At 48.2% G+C, this 27,244-nt stretch overlaps 11 non-coding genes across 11 annotated transcripts; 5 read left to right on the top strand and 6 right to left on the bottom strand.

Moving 5' to 3' along the window:
- Positions 1-3,117: 3,117 nt before the first annotated feature.
- Positions 3,118-3,233, bottom strand: TRNAL-CAA (transfer RNA leucine (anticodon CAA)). Its single transcript has 2 exons — positions 3,196-3,233; positions 3,118-3,163 (listed from the first exon to the last, which is right to left on the bottom strand). It is a non-coding gene; the product is annotated as a tRNA-Leu (tRNA).
- Positions 3,234-3,477: 244 nt separating this feature from the next.
- On the top strand, positions 3,478-3,593 carry TRNAL-CAA (transfer RNA leucine (anticodon CAA)). The gene is made up of 2 exons: positions 3,478-3,515; positions 3,548-3,593. It is a non-coding gene; the product is annotated as a tRNA-Leu (tRNA).
- Positions 3,594-4,210: 617 nt separating this feature from the next.
- Positions 4,211-4,326, top strand: TRNAL-CAA (transfer RNA leucine (anticodon CAA)). Its single transcript has 2 exons — positions 4,211-4,248; positions 4,281-4,326. It is a non-coding gene; the product is annotated as a tRNA-Leu (tRNA).
- Positions 4,327-9,342: 5,016 nt separating this feature from the next.
- On the bottom strand, positions 9,343-9,458 carry TRNAL-CAA (transfer RNA leucine (anticodon CAA)). Its single transcript has 2 exons — positions 9,421-9,458; positions 9,343-9,388 (listed from the first exon to the last, which is right to left on the bottom strand). It is a non-coding gene; the product is annotated as a tRNA-Leu (tRNA).
- Positions 9,459-9,702: 244 nt separating this feature from the next.
- On the top strand, positions 9,703-9,818 carry TRNAL-CAA (transfer RNA leucine (anticodon CAA)). Its single transcript has 2 exons — positions 9,703-9,740; positions 9,773-9,818. It is a non-coding gene; the product is annotated as a tRNA-Leu (tRNA).
- Positions 9,819-10,714: 896 nt separating this feature from the next.
- TRNAL-CAA (transfer RNA leucine (anticodon CAA)) lies at positions 10,715-10,831 on the bottom strand. The gene is made up of 2 exons: positions 10,794-10,831; positions 10,715-10,760 (listed from the first exon to the last, which is right to left on the bottom strand). It is a non-coding gene; the product is annotated as a tRNA-Leu (tRNA).
- Positions 10,832-11,073: 242 nt separating this feature from the next.
- On the top strand, positions 11,074-11,189 carry TRNAL-CAA (transfer RNA leucine (anticodon CAA)). Its single transcript has 2 exons — positions 11,074-11,111; positions 11,144-11,189. It is a non-coding gene; the product is annotated as a tRNA-Leu (tRNA).
- A 1,174-nt stretch (positions 11,190-12,363) lies between these two features.
- TRNAL-CAA (transfer RNA leucine (anticodon CAA)) lies at positions 12,364-12,479 on the bottom strand. Its single transcript has 2 exons — positions 12,442-12,479; positions 12,364-12,409 (listed from the first exon to the last, which is right to left on the bottom strand). It is a non-coding gene; the product is annotated as a tRNA-Leu (tRNA).
- Positions 12,480-13,244: 765 nt separating this feature from the next.
- TRNAL-CAA (transfer RNA leucine (anticodon CAA)) lies at positions 13,245-13,361 on the bottom strand. The gene is made up of 2 exons: positions 13,324-13,361; positions 13,245-13,290 (listed from the first exon to the last, which is right to left on the bottom strand). It is a non-coding gene; the product is annotated as a tRNA-Leu (tRNA).
- Positions 13,362-13,603: 242 nt separating this feature from the next.
- On the top strand, positions 13,604-13,719 carry TRNAL-CAA (transfer RNA leucine (anticodon CAA)). Its single transcript has 2 exons — positions 13,604-13,641; positions 13,674-13,719. It is a non-coding gene; the product is annotated as a tRNA-Leu (tRNA).
- A 764-nt stretch (positions 13,720-14,483) lies between these two features.
- On the bottom strand, positions 14,484-14,599 carry TRNAL-CAA (transfer RNA leucine (anticodon CAA)). The gene is made up of 2 exons: positions 14,562-14,599; positions 14,484-14,529 (listed from the first exon to the last, which is right to left on the bottom strand). It is a non-coding gene; the product is annotated as a tRNA-Leu (tRNA).
- Positions 14,600-27,244: the final 12,645 nt, after the last annotated feature.

Below are 27,244 nucleotides of genomic sequence, written 5' to 3'. Positions count from 1 at the left end.
TCTGAAATCCTGCGTCCTTTCACTGGAAAGACCACCTCTGCGGTACAAAATTCTACTCACCTGGTATCAACAATCAAGGGTATTTCCCTGTCCCCAGACGACCTGCTTGTCAGTTTTGATGTAGTTTCCTTATTCACCAAGGTTCCTGTACCTGACACCATTGCAATCATTGAAGACTTGGTTCATCAAGGACTAAACACTGAGGTACCCCCCCCCTGGTGAGACACTGTTTAACCAATACATACTTCACTTGGAATGGAACTTTCTACAAACAAACTGAGGGCACCCCAATGGGCTCCCCCCTTTCTCCAGTTATAGCTAACATTTTCATGGAGAAATTTGAGACTGACGCCATCCAGACTGCCACTCTGCGCCCAACCTTATGGAAGAGGTACGTGGATGACACTTTTGTCATCTGGCCACATGGCCGGCCTGCTCTAGACCAATTCTTCGACCACATCAATTCCATACACCCAGCCATCAGATTTACCATGGAAGTCGAAATAGATGGCAAGATACCTTTTTTGGATGTCCTAATTAAAAAGAGACCTGATGGTTCAATGAGCCACTCTGTCTACAGGAAAGCTACCCATACGGATGCTTATCTGAAACCGGATTCCCACCACCATCCATCACAGAAGAATTCTCTCATCAAGACTCTGTATCATAGAGCCCAATGCATATCCGACCAGGAACACATAAGCAGTGAACTCAAGCACGTACACCAAGCTCTTAGGGCTAATGGTTACTCCGACTATACAATCCGCAAAGCTATCACTCAAACCATGAAGAAGAACCCTCTTGAGGAGCCTTTCAAAACCATCACTTTACCCTACATTGCTCGGATCACAAAAAAGATCTCCAAAATCTTGAATAAACACAAGATCCAGGTCCGTTTCAACACATTACATAAAATCCGTGATCTGGTTCCATCTGTAAAAGATGTGATTCCGGACATACAATACCCTGGTGTCTACAAACTAATTTGCCTCTGTGGTAGTAGTTACATTGGAGAAACCAAACGCCATGTCTCGGACCGCATTCGTGAACATAAAGCAGACCTTAAACACGGTAGGACCAACACCTCGGCCGTAGCAGATCATTGTTCTAATTCAGTAGGCTCACATGCCATTGACTTTTCCAAGACGGAGGTTCTTTGTAAGCCATCTGGCTTCCATGAGAGATTCGTTCATGAGGCTATCCACATATACAAGCACAGAGACAATTTCAACCGAGAAGATGGATTCTATCTTAGCAATCATTGGAAAGATTTGATAAATCATTTCAGTTCTTGATTGATTGTTCACGCTTACAGTGGCTTTCAGACAGCATACATTATAAAAAATTTCGTCTCCCCCCTCCTCTTTTCAAAAAAAATAGATGGATTAGTCCTGGGCAAACTGCCAATCGCTGCGCGTGACGCCAACGTTTTTTATAAATAAATAAATTTGCCGTTTAAAAATAAATGTATGCAAACCAACACACCTGATGATGACCGTTTGAGTTATGGTCGAAACGTGAGAATTTTTTATTGTTTTATATATATTTTGTTATTTTGTTGTTTCTCTTCAACGTGACTTTACCGAAAAAACTAAGAATATAAATATTTTATTTGTTTACGCGTACGCAGGGAGCAGGGTAAGAGTATATCCGACGTTGGAGATGGAACGATGGAGTCACCTCGTGGATTGTTTCAGCGCAGGTTCGTCAGAGATGGCGATTGCTTGGCGAGACTAAATGTAGCATTGATGTGAACTGGACAAAACAGTGTGTCGTGCACACTTGTGGAAATAGGTGGGAAACAATGGCATAGTGTACGGATAAAACGAATGAGACGAAAACAATCGTTGAACTGTGATAGTTCATGGGATCGTTGGTGTCATGAATAATTAGTTTGTAATGTTGAAAATCTAGTTTTAAAAACACCCTCCTTCGTCAGGAGTGGGTTTCGAACCCACGCCTCTATTCGGAGACCAGATATCCCGCGTTGAGCACGGAAGGCTTCCTCGCGTTGAGTCTGACGCCTTAGACCGCTCGGTCATCCCGACCACGGCCACCAACCTGGGCATTTGATCATTAGAGGTCGGGGAAACCGCGGGTCACCCTTCAATATACTGGCGAGTCTCTGTAGAATTTTACCAGCCCTTGGGGTTTGGTTGTAACTGAGTTATGACTAGCCCTGAGTTTATGGTTATAACCGTTCAGTGCTACGTCTGTCTGCTGTACTCATTCACAAATGGCCAGAATATCGTAGTGTTCCCACTAATGAACAAATGCCCAGGTCGGTGGTCGTGGTCGGGATGACCGAGCGGTCTAAGGCGTCAGACTCAACGCGAGGAAGCCTTCCGTGCTCAACGCGGGATATCTGGTCTCCGAATAGAGGCGTGGGTTCGAAACCCACTCCTGACGAAGGAGGGTGTTTTTAAAACTAGATTTTCAACATTACAAACTAATTATTCATGACACCAACGATCCCATGAACTATCACAGTTCAACGATTGTTTTCGTCTCATTCGTTTCATCCGTATACTTTGCATTGTTTCCCACCTATTTCCACAAGTGTGCACGACACACTGTTTTTGTTCAGTTCACATAAATGCCACATTTAGTCTCGCCAATCCATCGCCATCTCTCACCAGCCTGCGGTGAAACAATCCACGAGGTGACTCCATCATTCCATCTCCAACGTCGGATATACTCTTACCCTGCTCGCTGCATAAACAAATAAAATAATTGTTTTAAATAAAATATTTGTTTTAAATAAAATATTTGTTTTCACGGTTGTGCTAGCCAGTTGTTGTCCCGGGTGTCGCTCGACGCGCTGTCACGCATGATGCGTGTTCATCCATCCTCGCACCATCCTGCCTCAATGTGCGTGGTCAGGATGGCCGAGTGGTCTCAGGCGCCAGACTCAAGGCGAGAATGGAGGCGTGGTTACGAACCCCACTACTGACAGCCACTTTTATACATTTCATGCAAATATATATAAATAATGTTTCATTGGTTAACACGGAGGCGGAGCGACGAAATCACAACACGAGTCTAGAAGCTCGAAGGAAGGCAGTGAGAGATGGCGAAGGCTTGGCGAGACACAAAGGTTATCAAATAAAAATGCTGTGTCAGAAGTGGGGTTCGAACCCACGCCTCCATTCGGAGACCAGATGTCCCGCGTTGAGCACGGAAGGCTTCACTCGCCTTGAGTCTGGCGCCTTAGACCGCTCGGCCATCCTGACCACGACCACCAACCTTTGCATTTGTTCATTAGTGGGTACACTACGATATTGTGGCCTTTTGGGAATGAGTACAGCAGATAGACGTAGCACTGAACGGATGTATCCATGAACTCAGGGCTAGTCAATCACAGTTACAACCAAACCGCAGGGAGGTTAAAACTCTACGGAGACTCGTAAGTATATTAAAGGGTGACCCGCGGCTTGCCCGACCTCTAATGAACAAATGTCCAGGTTGTTGCTCGTGGTCAGGATGGCCGAGCGGTCTAAGGCGCCAGACTCAAGGCGGGTGAAGCCTTCTGTGCTCAATGCGGAACATCTGGTCTCCGATTGGAAGCGTGGGTTTGAACCCCACTCCTGGCAAAGCACTTTTATACATTCATTGCAAAATGGTAGTTTATTTAAATTCGTTTTATTTTTATTGTTTTCGAGTTATTTTCCCGAGTTTGTGCGGTTTTTTGTTGTTTTTGAATTTTTGTATTAACGGCACATTGAGTCTCGCCAAGCCATCGCCATCTCTCACGGCCTCCCTTCGAGCAACTGGACTCTTGTTGTGATTTCGTCGCTCCGTCTCCGTGGAGGTCATCCCCGGGGCTTGAGACTCAAGCGACGTGATGGCTGTTTGTGAATGCGACGAGGCGTGCGTGGTCAGGATGGCCGAGTGATCTAAGGCGCCAGACTCAAGGCGAGTGAAGCCTTCCGTGCTCAACGCGGGGACTTCTGATCGCCGACTGGAGGCATGGATTCGTACCCTGCTCTTGACATCAGTTTGGGAACATTACGATATTCTGGCCATTTGTGAATGAGTACAGCAGGCACACGTAGCACTGAACGGTTATAACCATAAACTCAGGGCTAGTCAAACTCAGTTACAACCAAACCCAGGAATGGTAAAACTCTACGAGACTCGAAAGTATATTAAAGGGTGACCCGCGGCTTGCCCGACCTCTAATGAACAAATGTCCAGGTTGTTGCTCGTGGTCAGGATGGCCGAGCGGTCTAAGGCGCCAGACTCAAGGCGAGTGAAGCCTTCCGTGCTCAACGCGGGACATCTGGTCTCCGAATGGAGGCGTGGGTTCGAACCCCACTTCTGACACAGCATTTTTATTTGATAACCTTTGTGTCTCGCCAAGCCTTCGCCATCTCTCACTGCCTTCCTTCGAGCTTCTAGACTCGTGTTGTGATTTCGTCGCTCCGCCTCCGTGTTAACCAATGAAATATTATTTATATATATTTGCATGAAATATATAAAAGTGGCTGTCAGTAGTGGGGTTCGTAACCACGCCTCCATTCTCGCCTTGAGTCTGGCGCCTGAGACCACTCGGCCATCCTGACCACGCACATTGAGGCAGGATGGTGCGAGGATGGATGAACACGCATCATGTGTGACAGCGCGTCGAGCGACACCCGGGACAACAACTGGCCAGCACAACCGTGAAAACAAATATTTTATTTAAAACAAATATTTTATTTAAAACAAATATTTTATTTTTTGATTTAAAGCTTTCGTGACTGCAGTAATTCATATTCTTAGTTTTTTCGGTAAAGTCACGTTGAAGAGAAACAACAAAATAACAAAATATATATAAAACAATAAAAAATTCTCACGACGTTTCGACCATAACTCAAACGGTCATCATGAGGTGTGTTGGTTTGCATAAATTTATTTTAAACGGCAAATTTATTTATTTATAAAAAAATAGATGGACTAGTCCTGGGCAAACTGCCAATCGCTGCGCGTGACGCCAACGTTTTTTTTATAAATAAATAAATTTGCCGTTTAAAAAGAAATTTATGCAAACCAACACACCTGATGATGACCGTTTGAGTTATGGTCGAAACGTCGTGAGAATTTTTTATTGTTTTATATATATTTTGTTGTTTCTCTTCAACGTGACTTTACCGAAAAAACTAAGAATATGAATTACTGCAGTCACGAAAGCTTTAAATCAAAATTTAATCGCCTCTACGGGGAGGGTTTTCACATAACTTTAAGATCCTTCAACAAACTCTGGGATAAGAAAGCTCAGCTGATCGAGTCTCTCACCTTCCTGAAGAGATGCCGCGACTCTGGGGTAATACCAATCGCATTTACACTGACCTCTGCTGCTGTAACTTCTTCTAATGCGAAACGAATTCTTTTCAAAACTAGCTTAGCTCTTATCTCAGAAAAAATCATACTTATACGCACAGAACTAGATCAGTTAGACAAGACACTCTACAAATCACACTTATCATTGACGGCAATAATGTCCACATCGGATTGGGAACATGTAGACAATATGACTGCCTCTTCAGCTGCTACTATGTCGACCAAATGTAAGGAAAACCTGATTTCCAAATTTAACCTCCTCTTCAACAAAAGACCGGACCCACACACCAAAAAGTTAGACGTTAATAAAGTCGTAATTAATCGCAGTAACAGTTCTATTTCCGATGGTCTGAAATCCGTTTTAGCTAAAGGTCTAAACTTTGCAGTCACACCTAAACACATACCAGTTAATGATATAATTGCCCAAGTAGACGTTGCTCTCAGGGGCCTGGGTCACATCGCTGCAGACGTAGCAAGATCTGAAATCGCTGCAACCCTCAAAAACGCTAAGATGCCAGCTAGCAACCTCAGCAAAGATGAGCGTTTTGAATTATATAAATTAAAAAAGAGGAATGATATTGTAGTTCTCTCAGCTGACAAAGGCAATGCTACTGTCATCATGGATAAAATAGAATACAACAACAAAATTAAAGAATTACTCGACGATGGTAGTTATACAAAAATAAAAAGAGATCCCACCAACAGCCTCGTCACACAAACCAACAAAATAATTTCTGATTCAACCGCATTAATTGATCAATCTAAACAGTTTTCGTTGAAACCTTCTGCTGCCAGGCCACCAAGATTATACGGCTTACCAAAAATACATAAAGTTGATACACCTCTTCGTCCCATAGTCTCTACTATCAGCTCCCCCACCTACAAACTAGCTCGTTTTTTGTCTGAAATCCTGCGTCCTTTCACTGGAAAGACCACCTCTGCGGTACAAAATTCTACTCACCTGGTATCAACAATCAAGGGTATTTCCCTGTCCCCAGACGACCTGCTTGTCAGTTTTGATGTAGTTTCCTTATTCACCAAGGTTCCTGTACCTGACACCATTGCAATCATTGAAGACTTGGTTCATCAAGGACTAAACACTGAGGTACCCCCCCCTGGTGAGACACTGTTTAACCAATACATACTTCACTTGGAATGGAACTTTCTACAAACAAACTGAGGGCACCCCAATGGGCTCCCCCCTTTCTCCAGTTATAGCTAACATTTTCATGGAGAAATTTGAGACTGACGCCATCCAGACTGCCACTCTGCGCCCAACCTTATGGAAGAGGTACGTGGATGACACTTTTGTCATCTGGCCACATGGCCGGCCTGCTCTAGACCAATTCTTCGACCACATCAATTCCATACACCCAGCCATCAGATTTACCATGGAAGTCGAAATAGATGGCAAGATACCTTTTTTGGATGTCCTAATTAAAAAGAGACCTGATGGTTCAATGAGCCACTCTGTCTACAGGAAAGCTACCCATACGGATGCTTATCTGAAACCGGATTCCCACCACCATCCATCACAGAAGAATTCTCTCATCAAGACTCTGTATCATAGAGCCCAATGCATATCCGACCAGGAACACATAAGCAGTGAACTCAAGCACGTACACCAAGCTCTTAGGGCTAATGGTTACTCCGACTATACAATCCGCAAAGCTATCACTCAAACCATGAAGAAGAACCCTCTTGAGGAGCCTTTCAAAACCATCACTTTACCCTACATTGCTCGGATCACAAAAAAGATCTTCAAAATCTTGAATAAACACAAGATCCAGGTCCGTTTCAACACATTACATAAAATCCGTGATCTGGTTCCATCTGTAAAAGATGTGATTCCGGACATACAATACCCTGGTGTCTACAAACTAATTTGCCTCTGTGGTAGTAGTTACATTGGAGAAACCAAACGCCATGTCTCGGACCGCATTCGTGAACATAAAGCAGACCTTAAACACGGTAGGACCAACACCTCGGCCGTAGCAGATCATTGTTCTAATTCAGTAGGCTCACATGCCATTGACTTTTCCAAGACGGAGGTTCTTTGTAAGCCATCTGGCTTCCATGAGAGATTCGTTCATGAGGCTATCCACATATACAAGCACAGAGACAATTTCAACCGAGAAGATGGATTCTATCTTAGCAATCATTGGAAAGATTTGATAAATCATTTCAGTTCTTGATTGATTGTTCACGCTTACAGTGGCTTTCAGACAGCATACATTATAAAAAATGTCGTCTCCCCCCTCCTCTTTTCAAAAAAAATAGATGGATTAGTCCTGGGCAAACTGCCAATCGCTGCGCGTGACGCCAACGTTTTTTATAAATAAATAAATTTGCCGTTTAAAAATAAATGTATGCAAACCAACACACCTGATGATGACCGTTTGAGTTATGGTCGAAACGTCGTGAGAATTTTTTATTGTTTTATATATATTTTGTTATTTTGTTGTTTCTCTTCAACGTGACTTTACCGAAAAAACTAAGAATATAAATATTTTATTTGTTTACGCGTACGCAGGGAGCAGGGTAAGAGTATATCCGACGTTGGAGATGGAACGATGGAGTCACCTCGTGGATTGTTTCAGCGCAGGTTCGTCAGAGATGGCGATTGCTTGGCGAGACTAAATGTAGCATTGATGTGAACTGGACAAAACAGTGTGTCGTGCACACTTGTGGAAATAGGTGGGAAACAATGGCATAGTGTACGGATAAAACGAATGAGACGAAAACAATCGTTGAACTGTGATAGTTCATGGGATCGTTGGTGTCATGAATAATTAGTTTGTAATGTTGAAAATCTAGTTTTAAAAATACCCTCCTTCGTCAGGAGTGGGTTTCGAACCCACGCCTCTATTCGGAGACCAGATATCCCGCGTTGAGCACGGAAGGCTTCCTCGCGTTGAGTCTGACGCCTTAGACCGCTCGGTCATCCCGACCACGGCCACCAACCTGGGCATTTGATCATTAGAGGTCGGGGAAACCGCGGGTCACCCTTCAATATACTGGCGAGTCTCTGTAGAATTTTACCAGCCCTTGGGGTTTGGTTGTAACTGAGTTATGACTAGCCCTGAGTTTATGGTTATAACCGTTCAGTGCTACGTCTGTCTGCTGTACTCATTCACAAATGGCCAGAATATCGTAGTGTTCCCACTAATGAACAAATGCCCAGGTCGGTGGTCGTGGTCGGGATGACCGAGCGGTCTAAGGCGTCAGACTCAACGCGAGGAAGCCTTCCGTGCTCAACGCGGGATATCTGGTCTCTGAATAGAGGCGTGGGTTCGAAACCCACTCCTGACGAAGGAGGGTGTTTTTAAAACTAGATTTTCAACATTACAAACTAATTATTCATGACACCAACGATCCCATGAACTATCACAGTTCAACGATTGTTTTCGTCTCATTCGTTTCATCCGTATACTTTGCATCGTTTCCCACCTATTTCCACAAGTGTGCACGACACACTGTTTTTGTTCAGTTCACATAAATGCCACATTTAGTCTCGCCAATCCATCGCCATCTCTCACCAGCCTGCGGTGAAACAATCCACGAGGTGACTCCATCATTCCATCTCCAACGTCGGATATACTCTTACCCTGCTCGCTGCATAAACAAATAAAATATTTGTTTTAAATAAAATATTTGTTTTAAATAAAATATTTGTTTTCACGGTTGTGCTAGCCAGTTGTTGTCCCGGGTGTCGCTCGACGCGCTGTCACGCATGATGCGTGTTCATCCATCCTCGCACCATCCTGCCTCAATGTGCGTGGTCAGGATGGCCGAGTGGTCTCAGGCGCCAGACTCAAGGCGAGAATGGAGGCGTGGTTACGAACCCCACTACTGACAGACACTTTTATACATTTCATGCAAATATATATAAATAATGTTTCATTGGTTAACACGGAGGCGGAGCGACGAAATCACAACACGAGTCTAGAAGCTCAAAGGAAGGCAGTGAGAGATGGCGAAGGCTTGGCGAGACACAAAGGTTATCAAATAAAAATGCTGTGTCAGAAGTGGGGTTCGAACCCACACCTCCATTCGGAGACCAGATGTCCCGCGTTGAGCACGGAAGGCTTCACTCGCCTTGAGTCTGGCGCCTTAGACCGCTCGGCCATCCTGACCACGACCACCAACCTTTGCATTTGTTCATTAGTGGGTACACTACGATATTGTGGCCTTTTGGGAATGAGTACAGCAGATAGACATAGCACTGAACGGATGTATCCATGAACTCAGGGCTAGTCAATCACAGTTACAACCAAACCGCAGGGAGGTTAAAACTCTACGGAGACTCGTAAGTATATTAAAGGGTGACCCGCGGCTTGCCCGACCTCTAATGAACAAATGTCCAGGTTGTTGCTCGTGGTCAGGATGGCCGAGCGGTCTAAGGCGCCAGACTCAAGGCGGGTGAAGCCTTCTGTGCTCAATGCGGAACATCTGGTCTCCGATTGGAAGCGTGGGTTTGAACCCCACTCCTGGCAAAGCACTTTTATACATTCATTGCAAAATGGTAGTTTATTTAAATTCGTTTTATTTTTATTGTTTTCGAGTTATTTTCCCGAGTTTGTGCGGTCTTTTGTTGTTTTTGAATTTTTGTATTAACGGCACATTGAGTCTCGCCAAGCCATCGCCATCTCTCACGGCCTCCCTTCGAGCAACTGGACTCTTGTTGTGATTTCGTCGCTCCGTCTCCGTGGAAGTCCTCCCCGGGGCTTGAGACTCAAGCGACGTGATGGCTGTTTGTGAATGCGACGAGGCGTGCGTGGTCAGGATGGCCGAGTGATCTAAGGCGCCAGACTCAAGGCGAGTGAAGCCTTCCGTGCTCAACGCGGGGACTTCTGATCGCCGACTGGAAGCGTGGATTGAAACCCTGCTCTTGACATCAGTTTTTATACATTTCACTCGAAATAAGATGATTTCTTTTTCATTGGTTCACAGCCATAATCATCTTCGTCCCCTCCATCAGCCGTTGCCTATTAGAATAGATGTTACCTTTTCTGGCAATAAAACAGTTGTGTTCAGATGTTAAAACACCAATCTGAAACCTTTTGCAAGGAATCATGTCTGTTTTCACCACATTTCCTCATGGTGAACATGCAAACAAAAGACACATACTCTGGTAGTATATGTATTGTCTTTGTAACTGATTGGTCCACACCAGAGAGAGCCATTGCCTATCAACTGCTGGATTGGCTTGACCTGTTTAAAAATGTAAAAGTGAATAAAGATGATTGTGTTTAAAGTGAATTTTATTCCAGTTGCACCGTTGCACTAAAATACTTATGAAAATACATATACATCAGCAGTTGAAGATGATGATTGCTGTTAACCAATTGAAAATAAACTACCATTTTGCATGAAATGAATGAAAGTGCTTTGTCAGGAGTGGGGTTCGAACCCACGCCTCCATTCGGAGACCAGATGTCCCGCGTTTGAGCACGGAAGGCTTCATTCGCCTTGAGTCTGGCGCCTTAGACCGCTCGGCCACCCTGACCACGAGCCCCAACCTCGGCAATTTTAATTAGTGGGTACACTACGATATTCTGGCCATTTGTGAATGAGTACAACAGACAGACAGAGCACTGAACGGTTATAACCATAACCTCAGGGCTAGTCAAACTCAGTTACAACCAAACCCCAAGGATGGTAAAACTCTACGAGACTCGTAAGTATATTAAAGGGTGACCCGCGGCTTGCCCGACCTCTAATGATCAAATGCCCAGCTTGGTGCTCATGGTCAGGATGGCCGAGTGGTCTAAGGCGCCAGACTCAAGGCGAGTGAAGCCTTCCGTGCTCAACGTGGGACATCTGGTCTCCGAATAGAGGCCTGGGTTCGAACCCCACTCCTGACAAAGCAGTTTTATTTTCATGCCAAATGGTTGTTTATTTTTCATTGGTTAACAGCAATCATCATATGCCACTGCTCTTTTATATGTAGTTTTAATGACTATTTTAGTACAACGGTGCAACTGGAAAAAAATTCACATTTAACACAATCATCTTAATTCACTTTTACATTTATAAACATGCCAAGCCAACCATCAGTTGATAGGCAATGGCTCTCTCTGATGTGGACCAATCAGTTTCAAAGACAATACATATACTACCAGAGCATGTCTTTTGTTTGCATGTTCACCACAAGGAAATGTGTTGAAAACAGACATGATTCCTTGCAAAAGGTTTCAGATTGGTGTTTTAACATCTGAACACAACTGTTTTATTGCCAGAAACGGTAAACCCTATTCGGATAGACAATGGCTGATGAAGGGGACGAAGATGATTATTGTTATTCTTGGTTCTGTCGGTAAAGTCACGTGGTTTTCACACCTGATGATGTTTGCTTGTGTTGCAATCGAAACGTCGTAAGAATTTTATTGTTTTATATTTTTATTATTTTATTGTTTCCCTTCTACGTCACTTTACCGAAAGAACCAAGAATATGAATCCCTGCAGTCACGATAGCTTTAAATAAACATGATTATTGCTGTTAACCAATGAAAAATAATTAAACTTATTTTGCGTGAAATGTATAAAAACTGATGTCAAGAGCAGGGTTCGAATCCACGCCTCCAGTCGGCGATCAGAAGTCCCCGCGTTGAGCACGGAAGGCTTCACTCGCCTTGAGTCTGGCGCCTTAGATCACTCGGCCATCCTGACCACGTACGCCTCATCGCAATTCACAAACAGCCATCACGTCGCTTGAGTATCAAGCCCCGGGGATGACCTCCACGGAGACGGAGCGACGAAATCACAACACGAGTCCAGTTGCTCGAATGGAGGCCGTGAGAGATGGCGATGGCGTGGCGAGACTCAATGTGCCGTTAATACAAATATTCAACAACAACAAAAAAAGACTATGCAAGCTCGCGTAAACAACTCGAAAACAATACAAATTTTACGAATTTAAACGAATGAGACTAAATAACAATAGTTGAACTGTCACAGTTCATTATATCGCTGGTGGAGCAAATGATTACGTTTGTCATGGAGACTACGGTAAAAAGTGGTTATTAAATAAAAATGCGTTGTCAGGAGTGGGGTTCGAACCCACGCCTCCATTCGGAGACCAGATGTCCCGCGTTGAGCACGGAAGGCTTCACTCGCCTTGAGTCTGGCGCCTTAGACCGCTCGGCCATCCTGACCACGACCACCAACCTGGGCATTTGTTTATTAGTGGGTACACTACGATATTCTGTCCATTTGGGAATGAGTACAGCAGATAGACGTAGCACTGAACGGATGTATCCATGAACTCAGGGCTAGTCAATCACAGTTACAACCAAACCGCAGGGAGGTTAAAACTCTACGGAGACTCGTAAGTATATTGAAGGGTGACCCGCGGTGACTTTACCGACAGAACCAAGAATAACAATAATCATCTTCGTCCCCTTCATCAGCCATTGTCTATCCGAATAGGGTTTACCGTTTCTGGCAATAAAACAGTTGTGTTCAGATGTTAAAACACCAATCTGAAACCTTTTGCAAGGAATCATGTCTGTTTTCACCACATTTCCTCGTGGTGAACATGCAAACAAAAGACATACTCTGGTACTATATGTATTGTCTTTGAAACTGATTGGTCCACACCAGAGAGAGCCATTGCCTATCAACTGCTGGATGGGCTTGACCTGTTTAAAAATGTAAAAGTGAATTAAGATGATTGTGTTAAATGTGAATTTTATTCCAGTTGCACCGTTGCACTAAAATACTTATGAAACATACATATAAACCAGCAGTTGAAGATGATGATTGCTATATATATTCTTAGTTTTTTCGGTAAACTGACTTTACCGAAAAAACTAAGAATATGAATTACTGCAGTCACGAAAGCTTTAAATCAAAATGATGATTGCTGTTAACCAATTGAAAATAAACTACCATTTTGCATGAAATGAATAAAAATGCTTTGTCAGGAGTGGGGTTCGAACCCACGCCTCCATTCGGAGACCAGATGTCCCGCGTTTGAGCACGGAAGGCTTCATTCGCCTTGAGTCTGGCGCCTTAGACCGCTCGGCCACCCTGACCACGAGCCCCAACCTCGGCAATTTTAATTAGTGGGTACACTACGATATTCTGGCCATTTGTGAATGAGTACAACAGACAGACAGAGCACTGAACGGTTATAACCATAACCTCAGGGCTAGTCAAACTCAGTTACAACCAAACCCCAAGGATGGTAAAACTCTACGAGACTCGTAAGTATATTAAAGGGTGACCCGCGGCTTGCCCGACCTCTAATGATCAAATGCTCAGGTTGGTGCTCATGGTCAGGATGGCCGAGTGGTCTAAGGCGCCAGACTCAAGGCGAGTGAAGCCTTCCGTGCGCAACGCGGGACATCTGGTCTCCGAATGGAGGCGTGGGTTCGAACCCCACTTCTGACAAGCAATTTTGTTTCATAACATTTAGTCTCGCCAAGCCTTCGCCATCTCTCACTGCCTTCCTTCGAGCTTCTAGACTCGTGTTGTGATTTCGTTGCTCCGTCTCCGTGTTAACCAATGAAAAATAATTCATATATTTTGCATGAAATGTATAAAAGTGGCTGCAAGAAGTGGGGTTCGAACCCACGCCTCCATTCTCGCCTTGCGTCTGGCGCCTGAGACTGCTCGGCCATCCTGACCACGCACATTGAGGCAGGATGGTGCGAGGATAGATGAACACGCATCATGTGTGACAGCGCGTCGAGCGACACCCGGGACAACAACTGGCCAACACAACCGTGAAAACATATTTTATTTAAAACAAATATTTTATTTAAAACAAATATTTTATTTAAAACAAATATTTTATTTAAAACAAATATTTTATTTAAAACAAATATTTTATTTAAAACAAATATTTTATTAAAAACAAATCTTTTATTTAATACAACTATTTTATTTGTTTACGCAGCGAGCAGGGTAAGAGTATATCCGACGTTGGAGATGGAATGATGGAGTCACCTCGTGGATTGTTTCAGCGCAGGCTCGTGAGAGATGGCGAAGGCTTGGCGAGACTATAGGTGGGAAACAATGCACAGTATTCAGATAAAACGAATGAGACGAAAACAATCGTTGAACTGTGATAGTTCATTGGATCGCTGGTATCATGAATAATTGTGTTTGTAATGAAGACGATCTAGTTTTAACTGATTATAAAAAAACTCCTTTGTCAGGAGTGGGGTTCGAACCCAGGCCTCTAATCGGAGATCAGATGTCCCGCGTTGAGCACGGAAGGCTTCACTCGCCTTGAGTCTGGCGCCTTAGACCGCTCGGCCATCCTGACCACGACCACGAACCTGGGAATTTGTTCATTAGAGGTCGGGCAAACCGCGGGTCACCCTTCAATATACTGGCGAGTCTCCGCAGAGTTTTACCATCCCTGGGGTGTGGTTGTAACTGAGTTTGACTAGCCCTGAGTTTATGGTTATAATCGTGCAGTGCTACGTCTGTTTGCTGTATTCATTCACAATGCTCAGAATATAGCAGCGTACCCACTAATGAACAGATTGCTCAGATGCCTGTGGTCAGGATGGCCGAGCGGTTTCAGGCCCTATTTGCAAGGCGAGGATCAGTCTGTTTCTTCTCTAAATCGAAGGCGTGTGTTCGATCCCCACTCCTGACATCGACATTTTATATATCTTTTCCATTCATCAACACAAAATATCTGAAATCTGTCCCACTCAACTGTAGTCCACAGTTTGCGTGCCAAGTGATCAGATGTCTCTCAAGGGCCGTCTAGAGTTAGACCAACCACAGTTAGAATCACGTCCTCACATATATGAGATTCCTTTAAAAGACTGTTTAAAATAAAACGACAACTTCATTCAAAACCAGATGTGATCCGATCTTAAGGCAGAGCCGAATCACGGACATCCACAGCACACGGTATGCGTGTTGAACTTCTTTCGCATCGTAAGTAGCCGAAAACCGTGCTAATCGGAGGCGTGGGGACGGACAACAGACTAAACGCGAAAAACAGCTCTGAAGAAATGAGTTCGTCAATCTCGATTATTTAAAAGTGCACAGCTCCAGTGGCTTCCTAATGTGGGAACGAAGAGCGTTCCAGACGGCCGTGGAAGCGCATCCGAGAGCGGGCGATGCAGTGGCCGTCTTTATTCGATGGGCCAGCAGCCACAACTCGCCGCTGCTGGTGCTGGTGCTGCTGCGAGGACGAAACAAAGGAACGGTGAACGCAGCCACACGCAGCTGATGTACGTCGCGTGCGATGGTGGCAGTATCGCCCTCCCTAACGCTTAGTTTAACATTACCGCTCGGCCGGTAATGTTATTCTGACGGGCCGTTGTGACCTTACCCGCACCTCTCTACCCACTACACACCCCCCCCCCCCCCCACCGGCACACACACACACCATCATGGAAATTATGCCATTACCCGACTCTGACATCAAATTGCTGCCCTCAATCGCGCGCGTTCTGACCTCCCACGCGTGCACCCCCCTCCCTCCCTCCCATCATCCCCATCACCCATTCACAGCCGACCCCCCCCCCCACACACCAACCCCGGCCATCCATCCATCCTTCCGCAAACGACTCTTGCTTGGGCCTCCCCATCGCCTCCCACCCGACAGCTCTACCACCCCCCTAGCCCCTTCTCCCGTTGGCACGCAGCTTGGCTCCGCTCTGTCTAGACCCAAGCCGAACCCGGCCTCCACTCCCTCCTACCCCCCCCCCCCTTCCTCCCACCCCGCTCCTCCCTTCCCTCCACCACAACCACTTTACGTGTCTTCTTTCTTTCCTATGGGGGGGGGGGAGGCTCAATGGAGCGGCGGCTGCGCAACGCGGCCACAATTTCACATTCGGGGTGGCCACGCCGGACGGGAAGAACGTCGTGAAGCCAGCGGAGTTTTTGTCGAATTGTTTTAGATTCTTTCGCCGCTATGAATTTTCCACAACGGTCAAAAGCCCACTTTGTTTGCGCTATCATTCGTGGCCAGGTCGCTGCTGCTGATGAATACGTTAATCTCTCAACGGGCTTTATCTGGTTAGATATACATGTAAAAAAATATAGTTTAGTTTTATTTGTGTACTTTTTTTTCTAAGTGATGCGCTTTCCTTTCACTGTACTTTGCTCGCCTGTCGTGTTTTTGTTATGTTTGTTGCAACGTTCTGACTCGCTCTGACTGGACGGGCGTGGAAATAAAAAGAGCTTTATAGCTCATCGGATTCCTCCTGCAGTACGAATAAATCTTCTGATTCTGTGTCGCTTGTAGAGTCCCTCAAACGTTCCGTCGGTGGATCCTTGTCACGGGGGGGGGGGGGGGGGGGCTACGTCGCTGTTTGGCGTGGTCTGTGTTGTTGATGTTGTTGTTGTTGTCGTTGTTGTCGTTGTTGTCGTTGTTGTTGGTCCGCAGACCGCGAAATCGACGACGATAGCATTCGTTGGCGTCGATCTCGCACTCGTTGGGGCCACGTGAAGGCTGCCAACTTCCTCTTGATAGGAAAAACATCTCCCGCCTCGCTCCTCTCGCCACACACCACACACGTACACACCACACACGTACACACACCACACACGTACACATAGTACACACACCACACACGCACACACCACACACACCACACACGTACACACGTACACACACCACACACGTACACACGTTCACACACCACACACGTACACACATCACACACCACACACGTACACACCACACACGTACACACACGACACACGTACACACAACACACACGTACACACCACACACGCACACACACCACACACGTACACACCACACACGTACACACCACAAACATACACACACCACACACGTACACACCACACACACGTACACACCACACACGTACACACACCACACACGTACACACACCACACACGTACACACACCACACACCACACACGTACACACCACACACGTACACACACCACACACGTACACATACCACACGTACACAACACACACGTACACACACGTATACACCACACACGTACACACCACACACACGCGCTACATACACGCGCGCACACGCAAATTCTAAGATAAAGACACAAAAAAACCCGTATAGCCTTAACAGACTGTTGGGGCAAGTGCATGTTAGCGAGTAGCACCTATGAAGGCCCGAACGGCACACGAGGGGGTGGGTGGCCAGCACCACGCCCGGTCCGCCTTTGTCTCCCTCGTGGCGACGTTTGTTGCGCATCACACTCGGTACTCATTTAAGGCTGAGTCGACCTAGGGGAGGCCCAGGACTGTGTGATGATGCTGTGTGTGATGATGCTGTGTGTGTTTGCACAGTGGTTGAAGATGCTGAGTGACGATGTGGTGCGTCATAATTGCTGGAGGTGACGATGATGATGACGACACACGCACGATTAACCAGGGCGGCCGCGGGACCTTCGCTCGAACATTTGCAACAGGCTGCTTATTTACATGTGCACTGAAGAAGGGCAATTGCCCGAAACGTCACTTATTTCAGTTTTTTTCTTTCACAATTATTATGAATGTGTACTATTAATTGGTGTTCTTCACTAATTTTCAGGAGGGGGGGGGGTGGTGGTGAGGCACTTCAGTGTGAGGACCGCCACACATGTTAAACCACTGTGGTTAGACAACACGATGTTGTTGATGGGGGTGTTTTCACCATTTGTGTCTTGTCGGGGGTCCACACGTCGTGGGCCGCACTAGAGGCCCGCGGGCCTTGCAATGAAGAACACCGATGCATATCATCATCATTACCACGGACGTCTTGTAACTTCAATGCGTTCGCCGTAGCAGAGGTGGGGGGTGGGGGAGCTTTACATTCGCTGCGCGGTCAGGGGCTTGCGAGGCGTTGCCGCGCAAGGGGTCCAAACCCGTCCGTGATCCTTTAATCTCGTAATGTGTCTCACTTTATTTAGCTGTTGTGCGTGACGCTAAGACTCTGTGATGATCACGCCGGCTGCCTTCAGAGCTTCCAGTTCTTTGGGAGCTTTGAGCGCGGCTGTAATCCTCGCACCGCCCCCACCCCACCCCTCTCCCCCGTGGAGCCCCACGCGTTTAAAAGGCACCGCTCTGCCACGGTGTGCGGCTACACACCCAGGGCTCGTACCGTCCAAGTGGCCGTCGATCCACCCCGTGGTGACTTCGTCACAGCTGAGCACAGAGTTCGAGCCAGGCTCCCAGTGATTGTTGCGTCGCTTGTCGAGTCTCTGGCACGCCGCACGTGGGACAGAGAGCGGTGTTCCTTCACAAGGGTGGGACACTTTGGGCGATAAGACTTCAATTTTTATTTGACTCTTTTATTTGACCAGGTAAGGCCCACTGAGCGAGACAGCTGTTTTTCTTTTCTTTCAGAAGTCACCTGGCCGCAAATGATAGCCCCAAACGAAGTGGCGCATCACGTTGAAAGGTATCGCAGCCAAGTACTCTAAAGAGCATGTTCATTACATAATGTGGAGGGAAAAACCGTAGAAAAATCCACGCGGCCACGGGGAAGGGACACGCGAACTCCAAATATACAGCAGGCGTCAGGGTCGGGATTGAACCCACAACCTCCTGTATAGCGGGCGAGGTGGTTAACATTTCATAGCCACCGTGATGATGATGATGAGAGAGACACGCGAACTCCAAATATACAGCGGCAGGCGTCAGGGTGTGGATCGAACCCACGACCTCCTGCGTAGCGGGCGAGGTGGTTAACATCTCATAGCCACCGTGATAATGATGATGAGAGAGACACGCGAACTCCAAATATACAGCGGCAGGCGTCAGGGTGTGGATCGAACCCACGACCTCCTGCGTAGCGGGCGAGGTGATTAACATCTCATAGCCACCGTGATGATGATGATGAGAGAGAGACACGCGAACTCCAAATATACAGCGGCAGGCGGATCGAACCCACGACCTCCTGCGTAGCGGGCGAGGTGGTTAACATCTCATAGCCACCGTGATGATGATGAGAGAGACAAACGAACTCCAAATATACAGCGGCAGGCGTCAGGGTGTGGATCGAACCCACGACCTCCTGTGTAGCGGGCGAGGTGGTTAACATCTCATAGCCACCGTGATGATGATGATGAGAGAGACACGCGAACTCCAAATATACAGCGGCAGGCGTCAGGGTGTGGATCGAACCCACGACCTCCTGTGTAGCGGGCGAGGTGGTTAACATCTCATAGCCACCGTGATGATGATGATGATGAGAGAGACACGCGAACTCCAAATATACAGCGGCAGGCGTCAGGGTGTGGATCGAACCCACGACCTCCTGCGTAGCGGGCGAAAGCGCGCGATGCGGTGACCGTTCGACGGCGAGGCAAACGCCGCTGCTGCGAGGATGAGTGGAGGTGGAGGGAGGGTAACGCGCGTTCGAATCCCCTGAGAATCGTCCAAAGACGAACGGACTCGATGTCTGAGATGAGCTGCCAGGCGTTGTATCGTTACACGAGCGTGGCGCCGTGCAAGCTCTGCCTGATGCAGGGCTGTGACTCGAACAGGCTATTTGAACACGTGTGCGCGCGCGTGTGTGTGTGTATATACATACCTACAACATGCAACGCAGAGCAGACGAAGCAATGCGAAACGTGCGTTTTAACACTTTCTTTCGTACCTCCTATGAGCGCGGTGGGCTACGCACGGTGCGAAGTAAGTTGAGCATGCATATACGGTGCGCTCCTTTCTCACGGAGTGCTGCAGAGACGCTTGCGCGCACGTGCTAGCTGCTTTATATATAGGAGACGGTGCGCATTACGCGTGTGACGCACACACATCACTTTCATATTCACAGATTTGTCGCACACACACACAACACACACAAAACAAAGACAAAGATCCCCCCCCGTATCGCCTGTAACAGACTGTAGGGGCAAGTGCTGCTAGCGAGCACGTAGGAAGGCTGGAACTGCACACGAGGGGTGGGTGGCCAGCGTCACGCCGGCCGCCTTTGTCTCCCCAGTGGGCGATGTTTACACACCGCACCAGGTACTCATTTTAGGCCGAGTAGACCTAGGGGAGGCCCAGGACCGGTTCAGATAATCGTCACTGATGTTGGCTGTGAGCGTGAATCGAACCCGGGTCCCCAGGTTCGTAGCGCAGCGTAGTGCTAACCGCTGCATTACCGCACCACAACACACACAGACAAACAGACACACACAGATAGACATGCACACACAACAACAACCGCCATTCGCCACTAAGTGGCGGTGACGTCACCACGACACTTGTGCCAGGCTATGTGCACCCTGAGGCCACGTGAAGTGTCGAACGCCCGCTGGCAGGAGGTCACGGGGCAGACCCAGGTGCCACGGGTCGACTGACTGAGATGACTGGCTGATGCACCACCTGTGCCCCCTACTGTGCCAACCTGCTGTGCTTTAGCCACTCGGCGCTCCGCTCGTTGTTCTGAGCGTCGCTCCTCTGCCCTCCGTTGTTGTTGGAGGGCGACTGCCTCCAACTGCCCAGTAGCGTCCTTCACGAGCCTCCTCCACAGAGGCCGATCTTGACACCGCTGGTACCAGTCATCGGCAAGTCCACTCAGCTCCACGTCCTCCTGACACACTGTCCTTGAATTTGATTGGTCCACACCCGAGACGGCTTTTCTTAGAGCCTAGTCTCCAATGGGGTTGTTACTGGCAAAGGAGGTCTCATAATGTAAAGGCTCACCCCGAGCCCTTAATACTCTGATAGTGCGCTGTTTTTGAGTTGTACGCCTTTTGGCGTTTTCTGGTCCAACACCATTGGAGACTAGGCTCAAAGAAAAGCCGTCTCGGGTGTGGGCCAATCAAATTCAAGGACAGTGCATATTATTGTCAGAGTTGTCTCTTTTGTTTGCGTTTTGACTGCTTGTGTTGTGGTCATTGCAAACATGATGCCTTGAATAAAGGTGTCAGTTTTTGTGCCAGTTAAAAGGGTAAAACCTATTACTATATCTTGTTACTGGCAAAGGAGGTCTCGTAATGTAAAAACGCTAACTAATTTATAATTCTGTTCTTGTGCATGATGGCAGCAAGATGTTCCGGAGCGAACTGCCAATGTCGATGTCTGCTGGCCACGACGAGAGGGCTCCAGCAGAGAGTTTGCCATTCCCTCCTCCTCATCCTCCTCCTCCGTTGAAGGAGCGCTGCAGACCACAGTGGTTTGGGTTGCATGGCCACAATCGCACTCGTGTGGCTTATCTGCAATATATTTGTGCGTATCTACGACTGTCTCTCTCTCTCTCTCTGTACTTCTATGAGTCTCTAAGTGTATCTGTGGGTTTCAATATGTATCTTCTGTGAGTGCCTGTGGGTATACTGCATGGTCCACACTTCGGGTTGCACGTCACACGATCGCGCTCCTGTGACTCGCGTCTTAAACGTTCAGTTCGTGCAGGAGATGTTGCGTATCGGCCTGCCCTTGATGTGGCGATGCCGTTTGGGGTGCTTCCACGGTCGGTGTCTCCCGGGAGGAGGAACGTCAGACGCAAAGGAGGTTTGCGATGTGCAGTGCGTCTCCAACGACGAGGTGGTGGTGATTCTCTGGACGTCCGCGTTTGTCCCCACTCTGTTCGCCAGCAGCCACCATCACGGTCGGCCTTCACACGTGCTCTTGCCCCAACAGTCTGTGAAGGCTACACGAGGGGTGGGGGGGGGTGGTCTTTATCTTTGTGCGTGTGACCTCAACGTTTCACATTCAACTTCTGCTGTTGCGCCTCTGGAGCTGCAGAGGCCGTGCGTGTGGGGGAGAGGTGGGGTGGGTGGTGGTGGGGGGGGTGTGCGTAGGAGGGGGGAGGAGGTTTGGAAATTGCCCGCGGTGCAGGAGGTTACACAAACTGGCCCCAGGGGCAGATCAGAGGGCACGGGGCACCCGCCCAGGCCCCCGCATCCTCCCCCATTACCACTCCCATCACCCCCCCCACCGCCTCCCCATCACCACCCCTGCCCCCCCCCATCCTCCTCCACCACCTCTCAACCCCCCCCCCACACACACCGCCGCTCACGCCACTCCTAGTAGAGTAGCGCCATCACTGACTCTGGTGTGCGTGCGTGGACCTTCATCCAGCAGTAGATTGAGCACGGCTGATGGTGGTGATGATAATGGAGAACGGTGGAGTGGTGGCGCAATGGTTAGCGCACTGCGCCATTAGGCATAAAATTTGGATCCAGGGTCTCCTGCTGGGTCGACTCAGCCATAAATGAACACCTGGTGACGTTTTTTAATGTCAGCACTGGAGAGACAGAGGCGGCTGACCCCACAAATGCCCTCTGCAGCGTTGCCTGGCTTAGTGGGTGCTCGCTCACGGCACTTGTCCCAACACCCTATGTAGGCTACACGGGGGACTTTTGTCTCTGTGTGTCCACAAACTTGGACTCACGAATGCTGACGTTGTCCCACCGCTCCGGGTACTCGTTTGAGGCTGAGCCAACCTAGGGGAGGTCCAGGACCGTTTCAGATATAACTCGCATCTGATGTTAGCCATGCCTGGGGAATGCAACTCGCTAAAGTTCATTGAAATGGCAGTGGTGTTTCGACTACGGTATGTGTCGTATTGCATTGGGTTAATGCGCCTCCTCCAGCCACTAGAGGTCGCTACAGTCACCGCGATGTTAAAACATTCGATTAGTGCCAATCGAACAGCGAGCGATCAATCGTCAACAGAGCAGCAACGAAAATCGATTTTGTCGAAACAAAAAGGATTTGATCGGGGAATTTTTAAAGCACTTGTTTAATAACTGTATATTTCTGTTTACAGGTGTTCTTTCACAAACTTGATATGGAAAAAAAAAATCATGATACACAGTTAAATACCCCCATTTAAATATTCACCTTTAAATTAAAATATGCGGACAATATCTGTCATATACCTAAAAGTGAAAGTTACTTCCGAGTCCAATGCATCAGTTGTCACTGTAATGTAAACATATGCGCGTGATAACCTTTAATTCATTCTTACTCACACAAAGACAAATATTCCCTCCCCCCCCTCCCCAGTTAAAGCACGTGCTGTCAGCGAGCACCTCTGAAGGTCGGAGCACGGCACACGAGAGAGAGGCGGTCGAAATCAAGCTCGACCGCCTTTGTCTCCCCAGGACTGATGTCTACACAGCGCAGCTGGTGGTACCCATTTCACTTCGAGTCGACCTAGGGGAGGCCCGGGACAGGTTCAGGTATTCGCCACTGCTATTGGTGGTGAGCGGGAACCGAACTCGGGTCGCCAGGTTTTGTAGCGCAGTGCGCTAACCACTGCGCCACCGCTCCCACGTACAAAAACAAAGATCCCCCGTAAAGACTGCAACAGACTGTTGGGGCAAGTGGTGTTAGCGAGTAGCACCTATGAAGGCCGACACGGCACACGAGGGGGTGGGTGGCCATTACCACGCCCGACCGCCTTTGTCTTCCTAGTGACGATGTTAACACACTGCACCAGGTACTCATTAGAGGCTGAGTCGACCTAGGGGATGCCCAGGAGTGTTTGAAGTAATCGTCACTGTCGTTGGCCGTGAGCGGGAATCGAACTCGGGCCGCCGGGTTCATAGCGCAGCGCACTCCCCACTGCACTACCGCTCCCCACTGCACTACCGCTCCCCACTGCACTACCGCTCCCCACTGCACCACCGCTCCCCACTGCACTACCGCTCCCCACTGCACTACCGCTCCCCACTGCACTACCGCTCCCCACTGCACTACCGCTCCCCACTGCACTACCGCTCCCCACTAAACTACCGCTCCCCACTGCACTACCGCTCCCCACTACACTACCGCTCCCCACTGCACTACCGCTCCCCACTGCACCACCGCTCCCCACTGCACTACCGCTCCCCACTGCACTACCGCTCCCCACTGCACCACCGCTCCCCACTGCACTACCGCTCCCCACTGCACTACCGCTCCCCACTGCACTACCGCTCCCCACTGCACCACCGCTCCCCACTGCACTACCGCTCCCCACTGCACCACCACTCCCCACTGCACCACCGCTCCCCACTGCACCACCGCTCCCCACTGCACCACCGCTCCCCACCGCACTACCGCTCCCCACTGCACTACCGCTCCCCCATACATACACCACACACAGTATTCAGTACACACAACTACACACCGCCAGGCGAAGTCAAATCTGCGCACAACAATGTTACAGCCAAGATTGTAACTCTAGATATTGTCTACATATTGCACTATTAAGCAATTACACGTGACTAGCGCAATCCATTACTGCCCCGACGACGAGTAATGGTTTATACGCGTGTCTATATGCATATGCTGGTGTATTTATATACACGATTGGTAGTGTGCGTGTTTGAATGAACGTGTTTGTGTGCATCATTGTTATTGCGTCTGTGTGTATCTCTCTGTGTGTTTGTGTGGCTGTGCGCATCTCTGACAGTTCTGTATGCGTGTGTGTGTCTTTGCGCGTGTGTATGGGTGTGTGTGTATTTGCGCGTGTGTATGTGTTATCTGTGTGTATGTGTGTCTTTGCGCGTGTGTATGTGTTATCTGTGTGTATGTGTGTCTTTGCGCGTGTGTATGTGTTATCTGTGTGTATGTGTGTCTTTGCGCGTGTGTATGTGTGTGTGTGTATTTGCGCGTGTGTATGTGTTATCTGTGTGTATGTGTGTGTGTCTTTGCGCGTGTGTATGTGTGTGTGTGTCTTTGCGCGTGTGTATGTGTTATCTGTGTGTATGTGTGTGTCTTTGCGCGTGTGTATGTGTGTGTGTGTCTTTGCGCGTGTGCATGTGTTATCTGTGTGTATGTGTGTGTCTTTGCGCGTGTGTATGTGTTATCTGTGTGTATGTGTGTCTTTGCGCGTGTGAATGTGTGTGTCTTTGCGCGTGTGTATGTGTTATCTGTCTGTATGTGTGCCTTTGCGCGTGTGTATGTGTGTGTGTCTTTGCGCGTGTGTATGTGTTATCTGTGTGTATGTGTCTTTGCGCGTGTGTATGTGTGTGTGTCTTTGCGCGTGTGTATGTGTGTGTGTCTTTGCGCGTGTGTATGTGTTATCTGTGTGTATGTGTGTGTGTGTCTTTGCGCGTGTGTATGTGTGTCTTTGCGCCTGTGTATGTGTTATCTGTGTGTACGTGTGTGTCTTTGCGCGTGTGTATGTGTGTGTGTCTTTGCGCGTGTGTATGTGTTATCTGTGTGTATGTGTGTGTCTTTGCGCGTGTGAATGTGTGTGTCTTTGCGCGTGTGTATGTGTTATCTGTGTGTATGTGTGTCTTTGCGCGTGTGTATGTGTTTTCTGTGTGTATGTCTGTATGTGTGTGTATGTGTGTATATGTTATCTGTGTGTATGTGTGTGTATGTGTGTGTATGTGCGTGTGTATGTGTTATCTGTGTGTATGTGTGTGTTATCTGTGTGTATGTGTGTAAGTGTGTGTATGTGTGTATGTGTGTGTATGTGTGTGTATGTGTGTGTATCTGTATCTGTGTGTATGTGTGTGTATCTGTGTGTGTATGTGTGTGTATGTGTGTGAATGTGTTTGTATGTATGTGTGTGTATGTGTGTGTATGTGTTATCTGTGTGTGTATGTGTGTATGTGTGTGTATGTGTGTGTATGTATGTGTATGTCTGTGTATGTGTTATCTGTGTGTGTATGTGTGTGTGTATGTGTGTGTGTATGTGTGTGTATGTGTGTGTGTATGTGTGTGTATGTGTGTGTTTGTGTGTGTGTATGTGTTAGCTGTGTGTATGTGTGTGTATCTATGTATGTGTATGTGTGTATTATGTGTGTGTATGTGTTATCTGTGTGTATGTGTTATCTGTGTATGTGTGTATGTGTGTGTATGTGTGTGTGTCATAGACGCCTGGCCCCAGGGGGCCAGGCGTCTATGACGTCTCCTGGCCAAACCCAAATTGGCGGAGCCAGGAGATTGAATATCTACCCTCGGGGCTCCTCCAGAAACAACGAAAAGCCACTACGGGTGGCCACGTGGAATGTTCGAACGCTCACTGCGGAGGAGAGGCTGCCACTCCTCTGTCGAGAGCTGGACCGGTACCGCCTGGATCTATGTGGCATTCAGGAGGTCCGATGGACCGGCTCTGGCTCCTGCCACCATGAGGGGTGGACAGTCCTCTACTCGGGGCAGCAGACTGCCAAACAACCGGGTGTGGCTCTTCTTTTGAACAAAAGAATGAAGGGGGCGTGGGAGCGTGGCGGTGAGGTGTGGGAAGCTGTAAGCCCCAGGCTACTTTGGGCTCGCCTTCCCATCAATCGGAGGCGAGGAATGGTGGTCGTGGTTACTTATGCCCCCACCGAAGATGAACATCCGTGGAGGGATGCAGGTAAAGCCGATGAGTCAGATGCCTTCTATGACCTCCTGTCACAGGTGCTGGCTAAAGTGGCCCCTCGGGATAGAGTCATCATGTTGGGTGACTTCAATGCCCGAGTTGATCATGATACTGGCACCTGGTCTGGAGTGATTGGAGGGCATGGGCCAGATCAGCTCAATAACAACGGTAGGAGGCTGCTAGATTTTTGTGCAGCCCATGGGCTTGTAATTACCAACACGCTGTTCTGGCATCGGCGCATCCACACAACATCATGGATGCATGCCGGGTCCAAGCAAGAACATCTGCTGGACTACATAGTGACGGACCAGCGGATGCGAGCCCATGTCCTTGACACCAGGACTTACCGTGGAGCTGATCTTCCCTCTGACCATCGACTAGTCATCTGTAAGATGCGCCTGCCATTCTTCCACTCCGGTGGTGGGTGTACACCCAGGACCCCATTCCAACATAAAGTGGCCTGGTCTCAGTTATCTGATGAAAGTTGCAAGCGAGAATTTCATCATCGCTTGCGGCTGGGATTGGCATCGTCCCCGACTCCTCCTGATGTCGAGGGTAAATGGGCGAGGTTTAGGACTGTGACTCATGCAGCTGCAATGGCTGCTTTGGGTACGCGGTCCAGACCTCCCCAGAGACCCTGGCTGACAGAGGAGGTGTTCAGGATGGTTGAGAAAAAGCGACAGGCCCACTGTCATCGGCTACAGAATCCC

Source organism: Petromyzon marinus, chromosome 16 (genome assembly GCF_048934315.1).
Source record: "Petromyzon marinus isolate PM22_M1 ecotype Great Lakes invasive population chromosome 16, UKy_Petmar_22M1.pri1.0, whole genome shotgun sequence".
NCBI lineage: Eukaryota > Metazoa > Chordata > Hyperoartia > Petromyzontiformes > Petromyzontidae > Petromyzon > Petromyzon marinus.
The sequence above is the reverse complement of the archived record's forward strand: the minus strand, read 5'-3'. Positions and strand labels throughout refer to the sequence as shown.